This window comes from Sorex araneus, chromosome 2, assembly GCF_027595985.1.
Source record: "Sorex araneus isolate mSorAra2 chromosome 2, mSorAra2.pri, whole genome shotgun sequence".
Taxonomy (NCBI): Eukaryota; Metazoa; Chordata; class Mammalia; order Eulipotyphla; family Soricidae; genus Sorex; species Sorex araneus.
The window spans coordinates 287,523,895-287,537,255 of NC_073303.1; the positions used below are offsets into that span (position 1 = coordinate 287,523,895).

Below are 13,361 nucleotides of genomic sequence, written 5' to 3' on the forward strand. Positions count from 1 at the left end.
TGAGACCAAACAGGTTTTCTTATGTCAGTGGAACACAAGACGTGCCACATGCCATCCACATACCATGAATGTCTCCTTCTGTGGGAAGACCTGTGACCTGGCTCCATCCTCATTAGTGCTCAAACCCCTGGATGCTGGGAGTCACTTGAGGGACCCCAATGGTGGTAGGGATTGGTAACATGCCATGCAGGGGATAAAATTCAGGGCCTCACCATGTGCTAGGTTTACGCTCTCCCTCTTGGATTTCATCCCAGTGTCCCTGCTTTTAATTTGATGGCATCTCCCAAGTCATTCAATCAGCACAGAGTCATGGAATAGGGACCCTGCAGAAGACACCTTGTCTAAAGTCTTCATTTTAAAGATGAGGAAAAAAAAAGAATGCTTAGAAAAAGAAAAGTAGTTAACCAGTAGCAGGGCTGGTGTGCTGAATGATAGAGTTGGGGGAGCATAACCTTGAAGTAAGAAGAGAGATGTCAAGCCCGCCTCACTACTGGCTGGCTGTGTAGGCACAGGGAGTATTTATCCTGTAAGACTCAGGACGCAAAGAGTAGTTGGCAACTCTTTCAGAGTTACCGTAAACATATACACATACAAATTACATGTACACATATATAGCTATGTGTGTATGTGTGTGCAGGTGCTAGTATTACAAGCAATTTTTTAAGGGCAGGAGTCTACGTAAGTAAAAATTATTGTTTGAACCCGGGTCTTCTATTATCCAATGCAATATCCACTTAGATATGCAATACAATGGCTATCATTGTAGCTGTTAATTATTATACATGTTAACCCCATGTTTCATACTCTAAACAGATGTTGTGACTGGCACCTACTAAAGGTCTGATAAACTGAGTTCTATAATCCTCTTTTCCTAAGTGATGGCATAACAAACAGAGACACCAAATACCTTTGCCAAAATTAAACCCCGGGCGATCAGTTTGATGCCCAAGTCCATGATGTTTCAATTTTAGGTCACCCTAGCACCTAAGGTGCTTTAAAGGACTATGTTACATAACTGTGATACATTTTCAGATATCAGAGTTTATAAAGTGACTGTTTCTCTTTTCTCTTGCCTTTAGCCTTGACTCAGAAAGAGGAATTCATTGTAATCATAAGGACTTAGGTGCCAGACAGGTAGAAACCAGAGGATATAAACTGGATATAAACTAGATATGAAATGTCACCTGTTCTTTTGTCCTCTTACATTATATAATGGTTGGATTGATGTGCGTACTTTAATGCTTTTAGAAATCTTGAGGCTGAAGCTCATTGCAGCTGTCTACTTGTCTATAAACTTCCTACTTTCTTTCAGGTAATATATTGATAACACTTGAAACTGGTCTTGCTGTTGATATATGAAGCATGCACCTAGTGTCAACTTTCACTGTATTTACTTCAGAATGTTCTTCATTATTGGGGTGAAATTTAACTTTTCCATTGTTAATCCAGGCTGTCCAAACCTGTTAGCATCTGTGACTCCTTATATTTTCTGATGTAAGCACCACATTAAAGAAATTGAAGTTAACTTCTTTTTCTTTTTTTTACTTTTTTCTGAAATCACTGTGAGATAGACCCTTACCAAGCTGTTCATGATTAGATTTCAGTCATACAGTATTCTAACACCCGTTCCTCCGCCAGTGTTATATTTCCCAGCACCAATGTCCCCAGGTTCTCTCCACCCCCTGTCTGCCTGCATCTATGGCAGCTGCTTTCTCTCTCTCTCACCCTCTCTCTCTCCCTCTCTCTCTCCCTCGCTCTCTCCCTCTCTGCCTCTCTCTCCCTCCTCTCCCTCTCTCTTTCTCCCTCTCTCTCCCTCTCTCTCTGCCTCTCTCTTCCTCTCTCTGCCTCTCTCTCTCCCTCTCTCTGCCTCTCTCTCTCCCTCTCTCTCCCCCCCTCTCTCGCTCTCTCTTCCTCTCTCTCTCTCTCTATCTCTCTATCTCCTTTTGGGCATTGTGGTTTGCAATAGTGATACTGAAAAATTTTCAAGAATATCTCTTTACCTACTTTTAACACTCTGATCTTGTCCAGCGTGATCATTCCCAGCTAATATTGTCTGAAATTAATTTTTAAGAGATTAGCCTATATAGATAGGCTTTAAAATAATTAATGATATACTAATATATGAAAAAAACTGGAGTGTCAATGATAGACCTGACACAATAGTAATCCATCATCCAATTCTATACATTTTCTGCTTTCAGTACTCTGACAGGCATACGGCAGAATAAGCAATGTCTTTATCCTAAAGTAACCTAAAGGACTTGGACAAAGTCACAGAGGGGTAGATTACTAGTCCAGAGTAAAAATATCAATCAAGTAATTACAATAGAGAAGATGTTATAAGCATCCACAAGTATCCTGAAGCCTGGAAAGAATCAAGATAGAATTTGAGCCACATGTTTGAAAAAGGAACAAAAAGAGATAATAGCTGAGGTCATGGTGCAGTGTCAGAAATAGGTGGATGGGCTGGAGCAAGTACAGTGGGTTGGCATTTGCCTTGCACATGGCTGACCCAGGTTCGATTCCCAGCATCCCAATATGGTCCCCTGAGCACTGCCAGGGGTAATTCCTGAGTGCAGAGCCAGGAGTACCCCCTGCACATCGTCCAGTGTGACCCAAAAAGCAAAAAAAAAAAATAGGTGAAAACTTTTCTGACTATAGTTTTATATCCTCGAATTTTATGGTGCGTCCAGCAAACCCAAGTTCCGAAATCTTTGTACTCCAGCACACACTGGTTCTAACTCTAATTAGGTAACCTTGAGCAAGTCCCAAAAGTCCCCTTGAGCCTCAGTTCTTTCATCTGTAAAAGGCAGACAATAATATATATCTGAGAGTTCTCTTTATGCTTAAATGAAATGACAGAAGTACATGCACCAATGAATGCTGATTTCTCTTGCCCTCCTCTGTTTGACCGAAAGATAGATCTGCTGGCATAAAACAATAAGGATATTTTTTTCTTTATTCCCTTTTCCATGTTTTAGCCTTGACTTTTGCAAAGAAATATTATGACAGAATTTTAGAGCAGGAAGGAATTTTAAAGGAAAAGAACAATGCATTGTAACAGAAGAGACTGAGAGATCCTTTCGTCCAATCTCCCCCTCCCCCTGATTTGGGGCTCAAAGCAAAGTGATATTTTCATCATATTCAAGGCATAGAAGGATGAGAGTGGCAGATGGTGATGGCATTAACCACCGGTCCTACTTCTGGTCCTCAATCCTAGTCCAGGATGCCACACAATTTCAAGTTTTCTCCAGTTCTAAAATGAAATCCATAGATGAGTCTGAGCATTCGTACTTGCTTTTGCTGTGGCTCGGCTTAGGCTGCTTGTTCTATGCCTCAAATACTAAAAAGTAGTCACAGTTGTATTTGCCAAGGCTGAAGGAGGTTGTCTATGTAAACACCATTTTTTTAAAAATAAGCAAAATGGAGTTCAATAAGGGATACATGCATAATTGTGATTTTCAACAATTCATCTATAAATTCAAACCAAGGACCAAAGAAACCATTCTTCACGGCGATTAAGTGGCTGCTCTGATTGAGATTCTGAGACAAGGACTCAGAACTTAACTAAACTCCCATGTTCCTGTCTCCTAGCTAAAAGATCGATGCCCATCTCCGTACAGAGACTTGCCTCAGGTACCAGCCAGACTCAGAATCCACATGGACTCAGCTTCGGGAGCTCATCAGAATAAAGTTGATCTAGAAAATAGTGTCGTAAGAACCTATCAGTAGAAACCATCCTCATGGTCAGGGTGTGGAGGGGGCAGCTGAGCCAATGAAGAGCGAACTTGAATTAATCCCCAGAATTAACAGATACCAAATGTTGGTTTACCGTCTTCCCTGTTCTTCTGAGCATCTACTTCCCCCACAAAACAGCTCCCAAAATGGACAAAGAGCACAGCAGGTGGCTTTAATATTTCACCAGCAAGGCAATGGTGACTCACCAGACCCTACATCTGTGTCACCAGCAAAAGCCTGACAAAGTTGAGCAACAGATGAAACTGCATCTATATCGGAGATAACCTTTATTTCTCTCTTCTGTTCCTCCTCTGATTTCCTCCAGCCACATTTTGCTTTTCTAACTGAGCCAGGTGAGACAATGCTAACTGCCTACCTTTTTTTTGGCAAAAGCAAATACCTGCTTTCGAATGCCAAAAGCAAGGAGCAGAATGTGTCTTCCAGCACTGCATGTGCCAGCCTGCCTGCCTGCCGCAAAGCAGAGAGGCTTGGTGGCCTAGAGGGAGTCTCCACAGATAAATGGCCCCATTGCCTGGGCCTGAGTAGAACAGTCTGTTCTCCTACACAAGCCTGCAGCGATCAGTTTCCACCAAGCAGGCTGGAACTCTAGACCAGAGCAGTTCCTCCAGCAAACAGTGGTTATTTCCGAAATGCTGCCTCTTCCTAACATTCTATTTCATCCTTTAACCACAAAATTGGCAAAGGAAGTGGAAAAAATGCTACAGTCATTTATGGCGTGTCTTCCTCAATCTTCTTACTACCCTGAGAATGAATTCGAGGAAGGTAGAGGGAAGAAAGCACTCAAAACAGGAAGAAAAGTGTGACATAGTCTAAGCTTTGCCTCTTCAAAGAATCCTCCTCCTGGAAGCTTACTAGGAACTCAGAAGAGTAGGAAGGCTACCCTGAAAATCATTGCTTCGAAACTTTTTTGAGAGCTTACCCCACTAAACTTCCCCAAGTTTGTTTAAGGACTGCAGCTGCAGGCGGGAGTTATCCTCTTTGGGAGAGAAAGGATGCACAGTTATCACCAGCCAAATCTAATCAATCTAACAACCAAAATGAACTGCAAAAGATCTCTTTGGAGATCTTGTCATGGGGGAGGAAAAAAAAAAGCAGAAGACAAGAACCCTATTCCTAATCTGAAACTTACTAACCACACCATCATGGTAACCTCTCATTTTTCAGAATCTCATTCCATGTTATTCCCAGTACATGGACATCAGCAGAGGGGAGATGCCATTTAATGCACGCTCACTGAGTACAGGTGCACTGCATTATTCCTCTTAATCCAATACTCCCATTAATCACTGGGGTAAGCTCTGTCTCACCCCATTTCAGAACTGGATCAAACGGAAGCTCTAAAGGGTCAAAAAATAGAAAAAAAGCTGGATATTATCTAGCTACACAGGAACTGCGCTGGACTTTAAATTTGACCAAACTCCTGGGTTCCTTCCACTATCAATTTTTTGATCATGTTTCTTAGGGCTGTTCAAAGTGAGCCTGGAAGATAAAGTACGTGGAACAGTCTTTGAAAATTTCAAAGTTTATGCATATGTGTGTAAAGGGAATAACAATCTGGACAAGGAGAAACATACTAGCTAGGCAATATTTCCTTCAGACCTAGAACGGAGCGGCAGGAGCGCCAGTACAGCAGGTAGGGCATTTGTCTTGCACATGGCTGACCTGGGTTCGATCCCTCACATCCCATATCACTCCTGAGCTCGCCAGAAGTGATGCTTCCTGAGTGCAGAGCCAGGAGTAAAGCCTTGAGCACCGTCGGGAATGCCCCTGCCTCCAAAAAAAAAAAAAACTAGAACGAGATGATTAACTTTCAATTTCCCTTCCAACCCTTTCCCTTGTTCTGACCTATTTTGAACATTTCCCCTTTCTCCACAAGTCTCTAGTCTCTCAGGCGTGCGTTCAGATGTATTCTGGCCAGCTCATCGCAATGCGTGAACACGGAACAGGCTGACAGAAGCAAGGGAGTTCTTTCTCTGCCAATGCCCAGTGCACGAGCTACCTAGGGAGGCACCAACAAGCTCTTTCCTTCCTGCAAGATGTATCACACCCCTTCCATTCACTCGTCAGTACCGCAGGCAAATGCAATGGGCTGTGAAGGAGGCAGCCAACTACAAATGTCGGATGCTCAATTCAGGGACTCAGAACGCAACGTGGAGGTAATAGTAAATCACTATCAGAATAAAATCAACTGTCTGAAGCAAGGTGGGGGTGCAGGAGGGAGCTATTTCATCTTAAAATATCATTGTATAGGAAGACTAGTATGATCGTTTGGGGGATATTTGTGGTTAAATAAGAAAAGTTTGTGTTCAGAGAGGACTACCAAATCTAATACTATCACTGCATAGTACAAAAGAAATAAAGGAGATATTCGTTGTTCTCCTGTCTGAGCTGCACACTATAAAGCTGCTTGTCTGACCTACAATAGGAAATTAAGTCCCAGATCGGAGACTTACAGACCTAAGGCTGGGCCTAGAAAGAGTAAGGAAGATGCTCCCCTGAGTAACGTTCATTTGATATTGCAAGTCAGAAATCCATGATCAAATTCACAGGTAGGCAGCCTTTCCAAAGCATAATATAAAAGAATGGAAAGAAGGAAGGAAGAAAGAAAGAAAGAAAGAAAGAAAGAAAGAAAGAAAGAAAGAAAGAAAGAAAGAAAGAAAGAAAGAAAGAAAGAAAGAAAGAAAGAAGAAGGAAAGAAGGAAGGAAGGAGAGGGGAAAAGGAGGGAGAGAGTGGGAGAAAGAGGAAAGTAGGAAAGAAAGGGAGAAAGAAAGAAGAAAACACATTTCATGTATTTTTGGTGGATTTTGTGTATTTTTTCTTTAAGTCACTCTAAGGTGGTATGAAATCAGCTTCATGAAAACCCACTCTCCTCAGTTACTATATAACACTATTAATAATAGTTACTATCAATTTCAACCTGATCATGGCTCAGAAACGTTATCCATGTTATTGGAATTACTCTACCCAACCTTCCAGTTACCCTAAGGGGTCATTGTGACTATTCTAATCCCCATGCTGTGACTAATGAAAGATATATATATATACATATGTATATATATATAAATATATATATATCGGAAAGATGGAAGAACTTGCTTAAGTTCACACAGATAATAGGTGTCATGAATGGAATCAAAAGCAAGCAAATCCCCTTGCTCAGTCGGTAGTTCTCAGACCCGGAGATCTCAGAGTCAGGCAGAGCAGCAAAATGTTTTGAGAGGCACCGCGGTTCACAATTTCACAACCAGGGGGTGGAGGCAAGACATCCAGGGAATGGGTCTTAAAGGAAACGTACAAGTTCGCCTTAATGTTTGTGGTTTTATTTTCCTCTTTAAATGAGGTCCCCCCATTTCCCTCCCAGGACTCGAAGTGTGGGAGGCTCCGGTATCAGGAGCAAGTCAGTTATTCTGAAATAAGGACACATGCTAACCACCCCCCCCCACACACACACACACAGACACACACGCACACACACACGCACACCACCGCGTCCAAACACCGTTTCCTGCCAAGCTGGAGAGAGAACAGTGAACACCCGGAGGTCACCGACACCTGGGCGGTCCACACCTAGCCACCGATCGCCCCCAAATCCGACAGACAGCGGTGGCCAGGGGCTTCTCCGGGAGAAAGCAGGTCAGGAGAGAAGCGAGCCACGCCGCCAGGAGCCTGTCCCCGGGTGGAGGAGCGACGGCGGGTCCCGTGGGCACGCGGGGACACACCGCCCCCGGCCAGCCGCGCTCCAGCCGCGCTGGGGGGGAGGGGGGTCGCAGGGGGGTGGGGGGCGGGCAGCGCCTCCCAGCCAGGGCTGGGAGCCCGGGGCAGCACCGCGCCGCCTTCCCACGGGCTGCGCGACTTCCAACCCTGCCCAGCGAAGATGCGGCGCTGACACTTAAGTGGGTTAGCGCCGGGGCCATGGGACTCACGAGCGGGGTGACGGAGCACAAGCGCGCTCGGGCTCCGGGCCTCAGTTTACCCGCGCCGGGCACCAACTAGAAGTGAGACGATCCCGAAGCATCCTGCTACCCTAAGATTCCGTCCGTCGGCGACTTCCCCCGGACTCCCTGGCTGGCCAGCGTTTGCCTTACCTTTGCCGGGGAGGAGCTGAGCGGACGCAGGGAAGGGGCGACGACCGGTGGCAGGGGTCGGTGTGGGGGGGAGGTACCCCACACGGCTCCTCTGCGAGCCCGGGGTTCCAGAGCAGCCCGGGGTGCCCGGATCCGGCCGGTCTTCCCCCAATAAGCCTCTTACTTTGCGCCGCACTTTCTTTTTCCCCCTTTCGGGCTCCTCCCCCTGCGCCCCGCGATTGGTGGCAGCGCCGCCCGGGCTCCACCCGCCGCCGGGGCTCGGCCGCCACCGGTTCTCGGGGCTTCCTGGAGCCGTGGCCGCGGGGCGGCACCGCGGGGGGAGGAGCTGGGGGGGGCGGGACGGCCCTGAGGTTCCCCCCCCCCGCCAGCCTCCGGCCTCCGATTCCCGCCCCCCCCAACCACGAGAGGCGGCGCTGGGTGCTCCCGGCGCCCGTACATGGGGAGCGTGGGTCCTGCACCTTGGCACGAACCGTGAGCGTGGGAAGCTGGGCGCCCTCCCCACCCCCAGTGGACACCTCGGCACACACACGCGGGCATTAACGTGGCTTTGCACCCTGTCTTTTTTGCTTTTTTTTTTTTTTCCCGGTTCTGTATATTTGTTTAGAAATCAGTCTGCAAGACCGGGAAGGCTTGCAGGCGACAGGATTTGCGCGCTCAGCCTGTGCGCGACAGAAAGCACCGGACTCCATCTGGGTGGCCCAGCGCTCTTGCTCTTCCTAGAGGCCAGGGAAGAAAAGGACGGGTCTTCACCAGGACGTACATCTGTGTTTTCCAGTGGGGTAAGGCCACTGCCTCCCCCGTTGCCTGTCACAAAATAGGCGTGCCGCACGCGGTTAACCAAGAGAGCACAGGAAAGGTTGTCGGAGTAAATCATCTGGAAAGAATTGTTCCATTAACCCCCTTTTCTCCGGGTTTTTGCAAGCAGCCTCTGATGTCTTGTCCCAGTCTAGGTTCACAAAATCACCTGGAGAAGATTTATAGTGAGTTAGCTTTAGTCAAGTCCTTTTCCAAGAACCTTCTGTTGTTTGCTCTTGGTGGTCCTTCGTGATTTCTTACCTAACTGGCGAAGGTCCTTCATTACTTGTCCCAATTTCAGAGATTCCCCTGGCAAAAGTGATCTGCCAAGTGGACTTGTTCTTTGCGCATACGTTCCTTAACGCCAACTCCTTGCCTTTGACTGCATTCTCAGAGTTAATGAAATCTTAGTAATGTGTTTTTCAAACTGAAATCCAGGGGCCAGAGCGATAGTAGAGTGAGCAGGGCTTTTACCTTGCATGCGGCTGACCTGGGTTCCATCTGTGGCATCCTGTATGGTCCCTCCAGCACTGCCAGGAGTAATTTCTGAGTGTAGAGCCAGAGTAATCCAGGGAAAGGGAAGGAAGGAAGGAAGGAAGGAAGGAAGGAAGGAAGGGAGGGAGGGAGGGAGGGAGGGAGGGAGGGAGGGAGGGAGGGAGGGAGGGAGGGAGGGAGGGAGGGAGGGAGGGAGGAAGGAAGGAAGGAAGGAAGGAAGGAAGGAAGGAAGGAAGGAAGGAAGGAAGGAAGGAAGGAAGGAAGGAAGGAAGGAAGGACTCACCTGCCTTGAAAATTTAACCCTCCATGGCAAGATGACAGTGTAATTGACAGTTTGGATATATTCTTATAATTCAATTATGATCATGGAAATTAATTCCAGGAAATAATTATTCATCTATGGAGAATACCTGGCACATGCTACATGCTCACAATATGGATATTAAACACAAGAAAAGGAAATAATCTAAAAGAACTTTTAAAATTAACCTGCATGAAGAAAAAATAAGCTATTCTTTAATTTGTCATTCATTCATGAATCATACCCAGGACATGAACTGATGTTTGAAGTGAGCTTTATATAAATTGTACTTACAATATATCAGGCACTTTGTACATATTAGTCATATTAGTTCACTAATTTTCATAGCAACCCATACAGTGTTATTATCTCTAACTATGAATTAGATTAAAAAAAAAAAGGAAGCTGTATCTTTTGGGTGGGGTTGTCCCAAGTGATGCTCAGGGTGTCTATGGTCACCCCTGGTAATACCCAGAAAATGGGGCTTGTTTCCATGCAAAGACCAAATGAGACAGTGGTGCTACTTGGGTCCTGTAGTGCCAGGGACCAAAAGAGCCCTATTTGGTGGTTCTTGGGAACCGCCAGGATTGGGAATGCCCAGGGTCCCAGCTGTGTCGGGGAGGACACTTGATGCCAGGGATTCAACCTATGTCAAATGCATGTACACTAGTCCCTGAACTAGCTCCACCCCCTGGGGGGGATTGTCATATATTCCCTAAGGCTGAAGCCTATGTGAAGGTGGACACTGCAGGAGAGATGTGAGGAGTGAGTCTTCAAACTCAGAATCACTGAACTGTGCAGTCTCATGTATGAGACTGTAAAAGTGGTGACTGCATCAGACTCATGTTGTTGTTGAGAACAGAACCAGGGAGAGTCCGAGAAATGTGAGGGCCTGCACATAGCTCAATGATCATTGCAGAGTCCTAGATAAATAATAACAGTATTTCATCTGATTGGAAATTCAAATAATTCAATTATGAGTGCTGTGTGTTCATAAAGTATTTGATGTCCTAATTAGCACATTATATAAACATATCTGCAAAGGGAAAAGCTCACAATTTAATTAATAAGGTTATGTAAAAGTTATGAAAACATATGGGCAGCAATTAAAAGGAATGTGAAAATGTTACAGTAATAAATTATAGGAGTCTAGATAGTGTTTGTTTTCAAATGTTCTTGAATGTCAAGATGTTATTGGAACAATTCACAAATATACGTAGAAACTCACAGGCTAGTTACCCAATGAATGACTGTCCCATAAATGAGTGTATGAGTGAATGAATTTGATATGAATGAAGCTGCAAACTTATTGCAGCTTCAAACTTATTGTTTGAAACTGACACTGCGCTATGGGTAGTAAATAATAATAATGAGGTTTTGGGGATCAATCTGGCACTGGGGAAAAACCAAGGTTGCTACACGTGAGGATAAAGTATGATCCAGGCACTCTCTGTAGTCCAAAACTTGCATTTCTTTAACTCCCTTACTTTCCATCAGCTTCTCCTTTCCAGACTTTCATTAGATCATTTACCCCTTCACTATCTGTGTTCCATGCTCTCAGTCTAGGTTTATTATATTCCCTCTGTAGGGGAATTCATATAGACAGATCAATTCTCAAATATCTATATGATACAACCTGAATATTTATTTACTTATTTACTTATTTATTTTGCCTTTTAGGTCACACCCAGCAATGCTCAGGGGTTACTCCTAGTTCTGCACTCAGGAATTACTCCTCGTGATGCTTGGGGGACCACATGGGATGCTGGGGATCGAACCCAGGTCGGCCGCGTGCAAGGCAAACACCCTACCCACTGTACTATCACTCCAGCCCCAATCTGAATATTTAAATACAGAATCACCAGATTCTACTCACACTATTGCCTTCTTTATATTTCTTCCTAGATATTTCTTATGCAGTTCAAATCTCACATGCTCAAAATAAATTTTTTACTCCTTCACTAAACTAGCTTCACTCCTAGTTTCTCACTTATCTAAGAAATATATCATCCTCAGATGCTGGGGAGATTGTTCAGCAGGTATTTGCCTTGTATGCAGTAAACCAGGATTCAATCCTTGAAAATCCGTATGGTCCCCTGAATGAATACTGAGCCAGAAATAATCCCTGAGCACTGCTGGTTGTGGCTCAAATCCTCCTCATAAAAGGAAGAAAGAAAGAAAGAAAGAAAGAAAGAAAGAAAGAAAGAAAGAAAGAAAGAAAGAAAGAAAGAAAGAAAGAAAGAAAGAAAGAAAGAAAGAAAGAAAGGAAGAGAGAGAGAGAGAGAGAGAGAAAGGAAGGAAGGAAGGAAGGAAGGAAGGAAGGAAGGAAGGAAGAAAGGAAGGAAGGAAGGAAGGAAGGAAGGAAGGAAGGAAGGAAGGAAGGAAGGAAGGAAGGAAGGAAGGAAGGAAGGAAGGAAGGAAGGAAAGACACCTTATTTTTACCTAATTGCTCAGCCAAAGATAGTTAGATTTCAAAAGCAACCATTATTGGAGAGGATGTGGGGAGAAAGGAACCCTTCTACACTGCTGGTGGGAATGCCGACTGGTTCAGCTCTTTTGGAAAACAATATGGACGATTCTCAAAAAATTAGAAATTGAGCTCCCATTTGACCCAGCAATACCACTGCTGGGAATATATCCCAGAGAAGAAAAAAAAGTATAGTCGAAATGACATCTGCACTTATATGTTCATTGCAGCACTGTTTACAATAGCCAGAATCTGGAAAAAACCCGAGTGCCCTAGAACAGATGACTGGTTGAAGAAACTTTGGTACGTCTATACAATGGAATACTATGCAACTGTTAGAAAAAAGGAGGTCATGAATTTTGCATATAAGTGGATCGGCATGGAGAGTGTCATGCTAAGTGAAATGAGTCAGAAAGAGAGAGACAGGCATAGAAAGATTGCACTCATCTGTGGAATATAGAATAACAGAGTAGGAGACTAACACCCAAGAATAGTAGAAATAAGGACCAGGAGCTTGACTCCATGGCTTGGAGGCTGGCCTCACATTCTGGGGAGAGGGAAAATCAGAGAAGGGATCACCAAGTATAATGCGGTCGGAGGCCATGCAGGGGAAGGGTGATGCAGGCCAAATGTAGACTAGGGACTGAACACAGTGGCCATTCAACACCTTTATTGCAAACCATAACACCTAATTAGAGAGAGAGAACAAAAGGGAATACCCTGCCCCAGTGGCAGGGTGGGGTGGGGGGAGATGGGACTGGGGAGGGTAATAGGGATGCTGGGTTTACTGGTGGTAGAGAATGGGCACTGGTGAAGGGATGGGTTCTCGAACTTTGTATGAGAAAACATGAGCACAAAAATGTATAAATCTGTAACTGTACCCTCACGGTGATTCACTAATTAAAAATAAATAAATTTAAAGTAAATAATAAAAAAGATAGTTAGATTCATTATGGATCCCTCACATTCTACAAATCAGATGCAGTCCACTAAAAATTCCATTTTTCCTCCATTTTTAATACATATCTCAATATTCAGCACTATTTCTATCTTCCACCCTAGACACCAAGTCACTTCACTCACTAATCTTTCTGTTTACACTCATGCCCCCAGAATCTATTCCTCACACAGCAGACTGATCTTTCTAAGTAGGAATCAGGATAAACACAGGCAAGTTGCTGGGGTCAAGAACCTTGCTTGGAGTCAGACTGCCTGTCTTCTACAGTTCAAATTCTGTAACCTATTGACATAACTTGGTCAGTTTGTTTAGCTTGAGATGATATAAGTAAAATTCTTAATATGGGGATTGTGCACATATGTAATTATTGTTGTTACTAGCAATGATATGCCATGAACTGATCTCAAATAGTCAACGATTGATCATTATCACTCCTCCCATGGCCTCTATGATTGATACTGAATTTCTTTATATGCTCAAGATAAGCAGTTGCTGATGTC

At 44.5% G+C, this 13,361-nt stretch overlaps 1 protein-coding gene across 2 annotated transcripts in view; it reads right to left on the minus strand.

Annotated features, from left to right (window-relative positions):
• Positions 1-8,034, minus strand: part of IL1RAP (interleukin 1 receptor accessory protein) — a 156,358-nt gene extending 148,324 nt beyond the window's left edge. For both annotated transcript variants that reach the window (XM_004603004.2, XM_055126563.1), the window contains exon 1: positions 7,846-8,034. The gene's annotated coding sequence lies outside the window, so the exon portion shown is untranslated. The remainder of the gene's footprint in view (positions 1-7,845) is intronic.
• Between the last annotated feature and the right edge of the window lie 5,327 nt (positions 8,035-13,361).